This window comes from Haliotis asinina, chromosome 7 (genome assembly GCF_037392515.1).
Source record: "Haliotis asinina isolate JCU_RB_2024 chromosome 7, JCU_Hal_asi_v2, whole genome shotgun sequence".
NCBI lineage: Eukaryota > Metazoa > Mollusca > Gastropoda > Lepetellida > Haliotidae > Haliotis > Haliotis asinina.
In genome coordinates, this window is record NC_090286.1 from 56,174,362 (window position 1) to 56,186,117 (window position 11,756).

An 11,756-nucleotide genomic window follows, 5' to 3' on the forward strand; every position below is an offset into this window, starting at 1 on the left:
AGTAGGTCATTGCTTGAATAGGTTAAGGAGACTCAGGTTTCGGTATGGATGGGTGTTATTAGCCAAGGCTGAAAGTCTTCTCTATTACTGTTAGGCTGCATAAAAAATAAAATGTTTCTCGGGCACACTTCTCTGAAAAGCGACAATTGCGGCAGGACTTTGTTTCTAATTCTTGATAGAAAAAAGGTGACGAGGGAGGAACACATTTATAATTTTCTCTCAAAAATACAGTTCGGAAAGTTTAGCACATGTTAGTGAGCCGTAGATTCAGTCACACATTTTCTTACAGACGCTCTCATTCTTGGACAAATGGATGATAGGGACGCCGCCAAGTCCAAAATATATTTTTTAATGGCAGCAAAATTTGTCAAGCGCACAAATAAACGTGACGCACACGATGCCCGAGAAACATTGAACTTTTTCGTATTCAGCCTTAGGAATAGACTTAATCCTTGGGCTTTTTGTAATCACGAAAATGTCATACTGGAGCAGAATAAAGTCCGCAGCATATCCTTACTGTTCATCGTGGCCGGTTGTTCAGTTGGGTTATTTTTCACAAACGTACAGATCATTGCATACATAATTCTAATTGTATGAATTTTATGTACAATTACTCAACTCAACCTGTCACATAAATGAACTCTTACAAATAAAATAAAAACGGCAATGAATGCTATTTTGGCATAAACACACGGAGAACTAAACAAATCCTCATCCGATTACAATATTCGCTGACTAATTCCACTTTTGTATGTTGCTTTCATGGTCTTGTCTCGTGAAGATCTAGGTTTGAATTGGTCTTCAGTGTCCCATGCTTGTCGTAAAAAGCCAATAACAGGTGCGAGAGGTCAGGCTCGCTGACTTGTTTGACACAAATCATCGTATTCGAATTAAATACATCAATGTCCATGCTGTTGATCACTGGATTGTCTGGTCCAGACTCGATTATTTAAGACCGCCGCCATATAGCGGAATATTGCTGAGTGCGGTGTAAAACTAAACTCACTTATTCTAATGCGGGTACCTCCCCTACCAAACGCGGAAGGCCATTTTGGGTCAACGATTCCAATACACTTTGTGAATTTAGGTGTTTCGTTGATGATACAACTGAATATCTAACTACATAATGGTAATATCCAAATTCACATAGCCTCTTCTTTGAAAGGCATTTTAGAAGTTGTATAGAAGAAGGACAAATACAAGAATTCCCATTGCAGTTACCTATAATCCCCCGATAATATTCCCTCCAATACGCGAGATTCTTATTGATCAATATACCATGAGAACTAGGTATTTAATTCACACCAGATTAATTAACAGTTTTCCCTTTCTATATTCACATAAGGCCTCTGCCAAATTTGAATATATAATACTAACCTCCACTAGCAATGTGTTAATGATGCGATGAGGAGTTCATGAAATGTTGGGCTGTGTCAACACTTCGATTTTAGCCCTTGAAGATATGGAACAAGTCCAAATGGGAAATTGCTTTTCATTTGCGCGTCACCTATCTGTTATATTTTTATTGCCACTTCACGTCTGTGCTTTTCAACGTTTGGACGAGTCGTCTGCCAATTCTCAATGCTTTGGCGTCTTCGGCGAAAACATGTACTTCAGGACGGTTACCCTAGCAATAGCTTTTTCTACAGGATCTTACCTTAAGAAAATCACCAGGTCAGTGTTGAACATAACCAGCAAATATTGTTCTCTTGAAATGCAACACCTATCACTGCTAACCAAACGCGGCAGCCATGGACATTCAAGATTATAGAGAAGATTGAAGCAGCTCGATCAGGTCGACGTTCGAGATTCTGCATATGGTGGAGAAAAGTTCCGTGGAAAGCTGAGGAATCACGAGAACGGAGCAGTCAGCTTGACACTCCACATTTGACCGTGGTATATTTCGAGACAAGGGAATTTGATGATTATATTTCACAAACGGTTATTCCAAATCCTAAAAGAACTGAAAAGAGAACATATTTTTCGAACATAAGCTCTTCAAACGCACGGGTGATTTTAAGAATATTATGTAGTTTTCAAAGATAATACAAATCTACTACTTCTCTCTAAAACGTCATCTTTGTGGAATTATGAAAAGCTTCAGTGCCTAAACGGAAGTTTTAACTTTTCCTTGTCTTAGAAGCGTTTGATGAATGCGGTATTGACAACTCTAGAAAGACAAATGTTGTGTTTAATTTTGTCATTCGTTTGTGCCCTGTCAAGAAGAAATCATCCTGCCACGACTGAGAGACGCGAATCGAAACATTGCTGTAGGTCGCCTAGAAGCTGGGTAGTCGCAGTTGCCTGACATTTCAGCGTTCACCAGAGCACCATATATCGCCTTTGCGATCGTTTCCTGCACACCAATTCCGCCCATGATCACCCAAGGATCGGCCGTCCAAGATTTTCCATCTAAGAACAGGACAACTACATCAGGGTTGCTCACTGGTGTCATCGTCTTGTCACACACGTCGAAACTGTACAACACATCCCGCGTCATTGGGACTTCAGTTTCAGACATGTTTAGACATGACAAGGACCGTTGATATGACATGTCATATACTGGAGATGAGAATAGCGTATTTGTGATACTAGTACCTATCTCTATTAGAAGCAAGACAGAGGTGTGGGCATCGTGAAGCTCAGGTTTACACCTCAATCATCTCGCGTCCTCACTAAATCTCGTAATTTACACAGGCATCTCCTAGGTTACCATTTGAAGGTTTTCTTGTCCAGTCTGTACAAAGACGGTGCAGAGCAGTTATTTATCTCAATCATCATGAGTGGCGTACAAAGTGCAAGACGAAACTGGATTATTTTTTCAAGTTCTTCATGACTGGAGGTTATTCAATTGGAGGTGAATAAGTATTTAACCTGAATGAACTTGCACGAGGAATAGTTGAGGCAACTGTCAAAATTGATTTATCTGAAAACCGTTTTAAGGAGAACATATCAGGATTCACACTACAGCAAACAAGTAACCCAAATAAATAAGCCACACCTGGAATGAAGTTAATTAAATTTTGTTTTGGAATGGTGTCTTAAAAACCTAATAACAATAGACACATTTACAGTAGCTTCAAACTGTAATTCTGAATTAACAATGCAATTTTCACAGGATAAAAATTGCAAATAGCAAATACGTTGGGTAGTATTTATATTGATAGACTTAAGTACGTTAGTTTGACATGATAACAAAAATGGCAATGGGTTGATCAGTTCAAAATTTAACATAGTTTCTCCTCCTCCACCCCCCACCCCCCACACATTATGATAATCTCTAATTTTTTCATAGTCCTAACCAACTCTTCTTAAACAGGATGAAATACATTCTTTTTCATCAATTATTGATTAAATAGCAGCAAATCATCAAAGACTTTTCTGTTAGGCAGCTAAAACCATCCATGTATCTATGTGTAATCTTTTTCATCAGAAACAAATTTATTTACATACATTGCATTCAGTTGTTGTGCTGACTGGACAGGGTATTTCACAACACCTGAAAAATATTCAACAAATGACACAGTTGTAGCTAATCAATATTTGAAATGATGGAATACTGTAAAATGTTCTATCAGTTATTATCATCATACATGAATTTACAAACTCCAAACGTTTCAAGTTTACGTTTCTGTTATTTCCTCTATCTTGCCATCCTTTTCTTTGATTTGCTTCTCTTCTTTATGTAATTTTTGATGGGGTTGTTCTGTTCAGGACTGGGGGTTAGTGGCTGCTGCGTCACTTTCTGCCTCACTCTAATATAAACACTGTACAGCATCACTATTATTTCTCTGACCACGTGCACAACAATAAATACATCTCTGGAATTACAAATACATATCAAGGAATATAAACTAACATCATTTCATAGTTTAGACTGTATGGGCAATCAGTATTCTTACATGCAAACACAGCAAATAGGTCAAAGTTCAGTTGTCTTAAATGCACTGAACAATTAACTCAATATGATCTGTCATTCGTACAGTACCTGGTAGCTGTAGTGGATTGTGGGAGGTTCCTCAACTGGTGACATGCTCTCTGTCTCTTCATCAGCAGCATCTGAAATGACTGTATAAACAATAAACATATTTCAGTTGTTGATTGTCCTGTAATGTTTTCTGTATCCCCGAAGAACTGGTTGGTATGGGTGAAAGTAAATATTTACGGTTTTTTTATGTGTGTGTCTCCTGGATATGTGGGCGTGTGTGTAATGATAATAATTTTCAGGGGTCTCTTATCCATGGGAATATGGTGAAACGATACCGTATACTCATTACGGGCCTGACTCCGACACAAAGGCACACAGCAGTAATATTTCCTTCTCTGGGTCGCCATTCCCAAGGTTGAGTCAACCTATGGGTGTAAAACATTTTGGCCCATGGACGAGAATATTTCCGTTTACTCAAAATACATGTTTCTCCATGTTTGGGAGGTTGAAAATGGATGAAAGTACGTTCATATGTATAATGTCTCGAAATTCAACTCATTTGTACTAAATTCCGATAAACTGAGAGCGGTTTTGAAACATTTCGGCCATGGGCAAGAAACATTTTGCCCCATGGACAACAATATTTCATTTTTTACTCCAAATACATGTTTTCACGTGTTTTGGAGGATGTAAATGAATGAAAGCATATTTATGAGCTAATTCAGAACGATTTGCAGTTTGTAAATGAATGAAAGTATATTAATGAATGTCATGACATGAAATTCAGTTCATTTTGACTTAATTCTGCTGATTTACAGCTGTTTAAAATCTCGCTCATGGGTGAAAAACATTTTGGCCCATGGACGAGAATATTTACTTTCACTCAAAATACGTCTTTTCCCACGTTTCGCAAGTTGTAAATCAATGGACGTATATTAATGAAAGTCATGACATGAAATTCAGCTCATTTTGACTTAACTATGCTAATTTAAATAAATTCTGAGAAATCCGCTATCTGAGAGTGATATTAAAAAATCTCGTCCATGGGTGAAAAACATTTTGGCCCATGGAGGCTTTACATTTACTCAACATACATCTTTTCCACTGTTTTGGAGGATGTAACTGAGTGAAAGTACCTTTATGAGTATCTAGACTCATTTTGCTAATTTAGAGCGATTTTTTAAATCTCGGCCATGGGCGAAAAACAATTTGAGTCATGTGTGAGAATATTTACTTTTACTCAAAAATGCATCGTTTCCCATGTTTTGGAGCTTGTAAATGAATGAGACTATATTTATAAGTATCATGGCAGAAAATTCAACTCATTTTGAATTAATTCCTCTATTTTTTACAAACATATGTACTTGCACTCAGTATATATGTTTTCTCTCTCAGTGTTTTGGAAGTTGTAAATGAATGAAAGTGTGTTTATGAATATCAAGACACAAATTATGAAATCGTTCTGCTTCTAATTCTACTAATCCCGCCCGTGGATGAAAATGTTTTCTTCATTTTGCAAACATATGGTTAAAAATAGATGAAAGCATAATGACACATAATTCAATTTAATTTAGTGAGTGAGTTTAGATTTACGCCGCACTCAGCAACATTCCAGCTATATGGCGGCGATCTGTAAATAATCGAGTCTGGTCCAGACAATCCAGTGATCAACAACATGACTATCGATCTGCGCAAATGGGAACCGATGACATGTGTCAATCAAGTCAGCAAGCCTGACCACCCCACCACGTTAGTCGCCTCTTACAAGCATAGTCGCTTTTTTATGGCAAGCATGGACTCCTGAAAGTCCGTTCTACTCCTGGTCTTCACGGGTCCTGAACGCAGAGCTTTACTTCCAGCAACATGTGCACTTAGAATACTACATCTTGAAACTCTTTTGAATTTAGGTATTCTACAAATAGTAACACATTCATATATTTGTGAAAGAGTGACCGAACGTCAGTGACATAAAGACTATTGTGGGACACATTAATAAACAATGTTGTGAGAGCTTTGAACTGTATTGAACTATGCCTTGTCAATCCCTCTGACATTCGCCAGTGAAAACGTATATATGAGAACAAATAAGGGTTAATTAAATAGCCCCAATTGGGAAATTAAGGAAAGAACTCAGAATACTCTCACCTGCTGTCCAGGACGTCACATGTCACCAATTGCTTTCTTTATCATTTGTACTAATTGACATGTGCTTCGTCATGCTCCAACGCACACATGGACTTGGTTCGTTTCCAGCGTTTCAATTTTGGCTGCCTTTAACAGTACTTCAGCCAGTTTACTGTATCAGCCGGAATTTTACAATGAATGAATGAATGGATGAATGAATGAATGAATGAATGAATGAATGAATGAATGAATGAATGAATTATACAAAGAATTAAGAGCAAGAATTATTTTTGAATGAATGAGAGAAATAAAGAAAAAGAATAAAAGAAAGAAGTACGTATGTGAGTGAATGCATGAATACATGATACACCATCTACAACTTTGGAGAAAACAATCGACCATGTTCTTTCTATAATTTCGGGTCCTAGAGAACTTTGAAGAAAGTGACGATACATCTGATTCCCCAACACAGTATGTTTATCTCCTAATTTAAATAATATATTTAGAGCTATTAATTTCCCATATATACATCTGATTTTCAAACACAGTACGGTTATGTCCATTCTACCATAACCGCATTATTAAGATAACAAATACAAACAAACACATGTGTTGGAAGATCAGAGGTATATAACGTGATTATATACCTCTGATCAGGGATACTCTACAACAGGGATAGGTCACTTGCTTGCTTTCTTTACCATTTGTACTAATTAACGTGTGCCTCGTCATGCTCCAACGCACACAGTGATTTGGCTCGTTCCCAGTGCAAATTCTGTGTTTAACAGAACTTTAGCCAGTTTTTTGTATCAGTCGGAATTTTTCAATGAATGAATGAATGAATGAATGAATTTGAGTAAGAATTAAGTGCAAGAATTGTGTGAATGAATGAAAGAAATAAAGAAAAAGAACAAATGAAAGAAGTACATATGTGAACGAATGAAAGAATAAATGATACACCGCGGCATTCCCTCCCAAAACATGTTAAGGAACGCAAAAATATCGCGAGAACAAGTGTTAACATCAGCTGTCCTTTAAAAAAATCTACTTTGAGACATTTTTGTTTACATCAATAATTAATTCAGATATCTTACTGCTTGTGGGGAATGGTTTGGACATTAACAAAATGTTAACTGCCACTGCCACACTGCCCTCAAAAATAAAGTGTAAAACTGCCACAAAGCGTTCTAAAACACCTTTCCAGTTTTGTCAAATAATAAGATCAACAAGAAAGAAAGAAGTTATTTAACTCTGATCCTCAAGTATCAATGGCGAATCAGATCAGATCGGCAATATGTCATATTTTTCACAGGCCTCAAATGCACCCTAACATTTTGTTTTAGATTATGGAACTATCACTATTACTTGCAAACACATTTCACCTGATAGTGTATTCCCCTCATATGAATTAAAGGTGTATGTGAAAAATGTTGTTGAGGAAATAACTAATACTCAAACAACGTCGTATAGCATTTTAATGGCGGATCGGCGAAATGTCATATATTCACACACCTCAGTTACACCAGGGAGCCTATATAGAGAGTTCTATAGAGTATCCCTGGTTACACCTAACATTTTTTTTAAGTCACAAAACTGTCACTATTACTTGCGAATACATTTCAACTAAAGGTATTTTCTCCTTCTAAAAATTAAACGAATGTGTGAAAGAAGTTTTTTATCGGCACAATTTAGTCTATCTTTGCGGTGAATCGAGAATAGAAGCCAGTGAACTATAACTTACCGACTTGAAACTTGACTACAAATCCGCTGTCCTATTACGGACACTAATACCAATTATTTGACTTAGACTGAAGTTACAAAATCGTTAACCCATCTTGTACGTGTTGGATTTCAGTTGTTATAACACTCAGCGAATTGAATCAGCTGTTGAAAATAAAGCGGGCTCAGTCTTAAATACTACGCTGCCGCCATATTGGCTACACTGGTTACGTAACAACCCGAGACATACGTTCAGCGGCTTTTCGAGGAGTTTCTTCTCCCCCACTATATAGGCTCCCTGCTCTGATTAACCACTCACAATCCAGTATATTCACTGAAGTTATGGTAGAATTCTTATCATTCTCAACAGTTTGTAAAATATTATATCATAAAATTATGTCCAATACCTTTATATGGTTCAGGAATGTGGGGGGCATAAATATGTTTCATATATTGAAAAGTTCATATTTGAAATAGTTTCTTGGTAAATATGCCCCAAACACAGCTAACTTAGAAAATCCAAAGAATGGTTCTTGAGGTGTGTCGCTGACAAGCTAAAGGTGCAGTTTAGCATGCAGAAATCTTCGTGCAGTGCTGCATAAGTTCAAAGTGTCGCCATGACCTTGGAACTTATGTGAAGGTCACAAAATTCGACTGGAACCTGCACTTTCCCTAGAATAAAGCTTGGTGATGAAACTTCAGGGAATGGTTCTTGATATATCTCGCTGACAAGTGTAAAAGGTTAAAGGTCACATGCAACGTAAAACACAACTTTGCAGATTCTGGTACCTTTCGGTATGTACTTACCGAAACAAATCATAAAAAATGCCAATTCAACCTATAAAGTTGAAAAAAACGCGATGAAAAAAAAGCCCGCGAAATCGGAGTTCAAACGTTTCACTAAATTCCCCCCAGCGCTGGGGGGAAAACTGGTTTCAACACCTGTGCTGCGCTGCGTCCATAACGCATGCGCAGTGAATAGGTTCGCGGAGCTTGAAACAGTATGCATGCCCAGCGTCTGAGGTCGTGAGCAGTAGTCTAATCTTGGTTATGTACACAAACAACTAAATAATCTACTCGTTACGTAAAACAACTTGTTGATTGTGGTAAGCAGTCTCTGTCACAGAGAAAGCTCAGTGTCTGGTTTATTCACACCTGTATGTCTACCTGCCTGTCTGCTAAAGACAACATGCAATACACAGCTTCAGTCATTAACCAATTTAATGAAGGTGCAATTTGAACTTAACACCTATCAGACTATACGACATAAAGAAAATAAGTTGATTTATGACTCGTGCACCCGAGTCCCATGTCTGCCACATTATGTAATTAGGCAAGTGTGATACACATGGCATTTTTTATGTCTGTGGGTTGCAAACAAACTACATTCATTTTTTTCGGATGACTGGATCTGACGGAAACTGGTTCAAACTCTTGTCAGTTTCAAGTCCTGCTTTGTACTTGAATGATAGATTCCAGCCATGCAGTAGTTTACCATCTCTACTGACATGATTTTTATTGGATCGAGCTCAAATTCAGAGAACATGCATTTTCCAAATCCAACATCTCTATATACATTCTTCATGGATAACAACTTCTTTTCGTGTATATGATTTTGTTTGACAACAGTATATGAATCCATATTGAAATGACGCATCAAGTACACAAAAAGAAGTTGTTATCCATAAAGAATCTTACTTTCTTGTGACTAGCTATACTTCTAAAATGCCCATCAAACAGATCTGTACACACAACATCTTTCTGTACACACAATGAACCCTCAGCATATCAGCAAATGAAACAGCCAATCGGAAGCCGTCGTTACACTTGAGTGCATATCCACCCGCTATGACTGGGTTCGGTCTCCCGAGGGCTTCGTCTCGGGGGAAGTAAGCCCAAGTACAAAATATTGCACTTTTGAATCGCTATAGTATGCTTATAATTGTGTATATTTGTTTTTTAAAAGCAGCAATGTATATTATGTGACATGAATAAGTGAAAAATGTGTTTTAATTATGTTTGATTTTTTGGTTGCATGTGACCTTTAAATTCCCCTTGTGACCTCGAAGTGAAGGTAAAGGTCACCAAACCTAAATGAGACCTGTCCATTATATATATAATTACTATGATGAAGCTAGGTTTCAAATGTGAAAAGAATCTAGTGAATGGTTGTTAAAGGGGCACTGATGCGGAGCAATTTCCGTGGACTGGTGTAAACTTTTGTTATTATTTTTCTCCAATTAGTACCCGGATGATATCCCAGAATTCGTGACTAGTTCGTGACCTCTGCTGCGCAGTCCACATGCGCAAATGAGAGTTAATTATAGACAGATCAACTAAAGTGAAGTCATTTTAACTTCATTACAAATGTATTATGAAAACAAATGAAACACTTTGAAGGTTAATCATCTGCCAGTGGTAGAAATGGTAAAAATAACAAAGCCAATGTACGTCTCATAACCCTACTTAGTTTATTGTCATATTTGTATGATTTTGAAAATAAAACAACACACGGTCTGCTTATACTTATAGTAAATTTCTAATATGGCTGTAACATTTAAACATTGTATAGACTGCCAATGTGGATCCTATTTCACACACATACGCGATCTAGTGTGTTTTCTGTCATATAGATTCTGCTGAATAATACAACAAATAAATTTTAAAAAAAAATGCAAATAATGAATTTAAAACAGAGTAATTTTATAGCAACAATGTCAGGCTACTACTTTGTTCAGGAATGTATCCATCCACATCCACATGAAAAAAACGATATTCCATTCATTTGCAGCTGGTAAATAATCCTGCTCTATGTCGTGTTTCTTATAACAGTTTAATTTGCGAACATATCGTTTCACGTCTTCCACATTGGTGAAAACCTTATAAACCTCTCATTGGTCACCCAAGATGTTGTTTTACACTCGCACTTTACGACAGGATGTAATTAGTATAGATCAGTGCATCTACGCACACTGCCCTTTGACAAATCCGCTGTAGTAGACAGAAGTAATTAATCAGTCAGTGTGTTATCGGTTAATCCTTTTGATCGATGCTTGTTTGGGTAACTCAGCTGATCAACCCTCTTGCATCACTTACATGCACACATTTCATAATATTCAATACACTTGCCACCTTAATTTATAATGTTGAGTATTTACTCCAGACAGGAGAAATGCCAAATGGGAACCTTTGTTGAGTAACCTGAGTGGTGTTACCACTAATTATACCTGTTATAAATTCATTAACTGACCATCAAGAGAATGATGACAAATAACACGTGTAGGTTTACACCATCAAACAGCAAGGAAGATGTAATCTCTGCGTCGCATGCAGCCTGAAAACACTTATCGGCCGAAACTGTTTTGAGGATACCATCGGAACTTAGTTACATAAGAAATACATACAGGCATTTGCTGTGTAGTTGGGTAAATAGGTTTAATCGTTTTTTTCTTACGAAAGAAAATTTTCAGATTTCTATACCAATACCAATACCAAAGTCATTGTTTTAGTTTACGAATTCAAATAAATCAACTGTGTGTTTTTATTATCATAGATAATAAACCAAGGTAGGTACAATAGCTACCAAAATTTACGTGTGATGTTTACTTTGACAGCTGGGCCAACACTCACAACTATCTAAAGATGAAGCTTTGCGATCTTGCGGACTGAAACAAATGGCTTGCTACGTGCCTGTAGACATCATATTTTCACATAACGTGATTATACGGAAGCGCTGAAGGGACATGAGTATGAGAATTTTTTTAATATATATTTCGTGCGCACGAGATACTAAAATGTGCGCACGATATAATATAGCGTGCGCACGATATACGAAAGCGTGCGCACGTTATAATATAGCGTGCACACGATATGACGGGAGAAGATTTTTTAAATCATATATCGTGCGCACGAGATACTATAGCGTGCGCACGATATACTAAATTGTGCGCACGAAATACTGATGCCTCGTGTCGTGTCAAAGCCA